Genomic DNA, 2,273 nt, shown 5'->3' with positions numbered 1-2,273 from the left:
AAAGCTTCCGTGATTATTTTTGTTCACATGGTGCCAGATTTTCCCCTCTCTCTTTTAAAGACTTCTCATTTTTCAGATTCCTTGGCTGTTAGATTTTTTGTTTTTAATCAGTGAATTCATTGCTCGCTATAACAATGCCTCTGCAGTCTGAGCCCCTTTGTACTTATTCCTAAAAAGCAGAGGAATTGCATTCATGCCGCCCTTGCAACTTTGCCAAATGCAGCTGTTAATCTCTGTCTTCTCAGGATGAGAGCTCTTCCCAGCTCTTGGCCTCACCAGCAAGGAAAGCTGTAGGTCTAAAGACAGTTGTGGCAATACTCTGTACAATGCAGACACCTGGCTACACCACGAACACAGGCTGACTTCACAGAGAAAAGCTATCCTAGTCTCCTACTGTAAAGACAATCTATTCTAGCAGTTCTAGGGTGGCTTTGAGGAGGACTTTCAAATTAATAGATCTTTGTCCCCTCATAAAAAAGCCACGATCCTTTGAGATCTAATGCACTGCTATTACGCATGCTTCGCTTTTATATTCTGCAGAAAATATCAGAGTTCAGAGGTAAATGGCTACCCATGAAGGAATTGATTTACTGGATAAAAGACAGACATGATTCTGTGCAGCTTCCATGCATAACATAAAACTAGGTAAATAATTGCTCATGTATTGCTGAGGTAATCAGTGTCAGGGAACCAATTTTACTGCAATCCATTAATCAGGAAATTGTAAAACATAGGTTGTTAAAGCAGTATTTGCACTTTACACTTGTCCCTTTCAAAAGAAGCTTCCTGCAACTTTTGTTTAACTCAACAGTAATGAATGTCTTGTTTTCTACATCCTTACAATCTTTTCAACTAGACACATTCAAGGAGACTTCAAACAAAGCTTGCGAAGTTGCAAAGACAATCTGCTTTCTTTCATAACAGACTTCTGCTATGCGGTCTGCAGGGAATTTAACTGCAGGAACACTAGATTGCATCCTCAGATACCATAAATGGATGCCGAAGATCTTGTGAATGGTATCTTCTTCCGGGGGGGGATGGGTAGCTAGATGTATTGGAGAGAACATGTGTAGGTAAAATTATATTTTTAAAAAATATGGACAAATTATAATGACATAATTTTACTTTCTATTAGATCTATTTGGAAAGACTGCAGTACCCTAGGAACCTAGCTGGGCTATCACATTTTTGCCATGCTACTGGACAAAATGATCTAGTAATCAAGCTGGTTGCTCAGATTCCACCTCTAAGATCACAATCATCTCAACATGGTCAGTCTGCCGTATCAGATAGGTCAGGGGTAAGAGTGTGTTGCTTGATTTGCTGTTTTTCTCCTCAAACCAAGCAGAAAACCAGCCTGTTGGATTTCTAGCTCAGCTTTCCACTATGCACCTGTAGGACTTTTGAGACAAAACAGGGCCACTTGAGCAGCTCTCTGAGGGTGCTCCTGCACATCCCAGGTTTTGGATTTGTCTTATGGGTTTATTACAATGAAAATAAAAGCTTATATGAGCAGTTTTCAAGGGCTAACCCCAACTTTTGCTCTACTAGAAAAACTACCTAGGCTTGCTAAACCAGGAAAAGAATGGGCCAGTTTGATACCAGCTAGCCCCTGAGAGTCAGGCTGGCCACGCTGTTCCCAGCATGTTTCTGAAATGGGATATATGGCTGACGATGGTGTAGGGGCTAGGGTGGCAGGACCACAGTGCATAGGTGGCTGGGAGAAGAGAAAGCCCTGGGGAACTGCTGGAGATTATAGTTTTTGTAGGAAACCGTAGGGGCTGCGTATAACTTGCTGCTCTGCTTGCTACAGTGTTAGCTGACTTTCCAGTCCTGTCTGCCTACAGTGACCCAGAGAGCTGGCTGCTGGTACGTCCCCCTCCGGGCCTCAGAAGTAGAGGTTAATATTAAACAGGTTGCTGGGTAAAATGGGAGCGGTTGGGAACAAAGAAATCACCACGGCAAATTCCTGCTGCCTGCTGGGAGCTGGGCCCTCGGGTCACCCTTGCATATTCATCCCTGAGAACTTCCATCTCCTCTGAAACCTTTTCTCAGGGGCGTCACTACTAAAGGCACCAGGGAAATGAGAAGCTCCACATTAATTCTGTCACATTGGCACATCTGCTTTGGATCAGTATGTTCCTCTACCCGTGTACCGGATTTGTATAAGTGAATTAACCTGCAGCAGTTCTGTGAGCTGGAACGTGCTCATTGGTGTCTCTCTGTTGGGAAGTTTGCTCCTAGGCCACCAGTATCCCAGAGATATACTAGGA

Source organism: Phalacrocorax carbo, chromosome 1, assembly GCF_963921805.1.
Source record: "Phalacrocorax carbo chromosome 1, bPhaCar2.1, whole genome shotgun sequence".
Lineage (NCBI taxonomy): Eukaryota > Metazoa > Chordata > Aves > Suliformes > Phalacrocoracidae > Phalacrocorax > Phalacrocorax carbo.
This window is presented reverse-complemented; position numbering follows the sequence as displayed.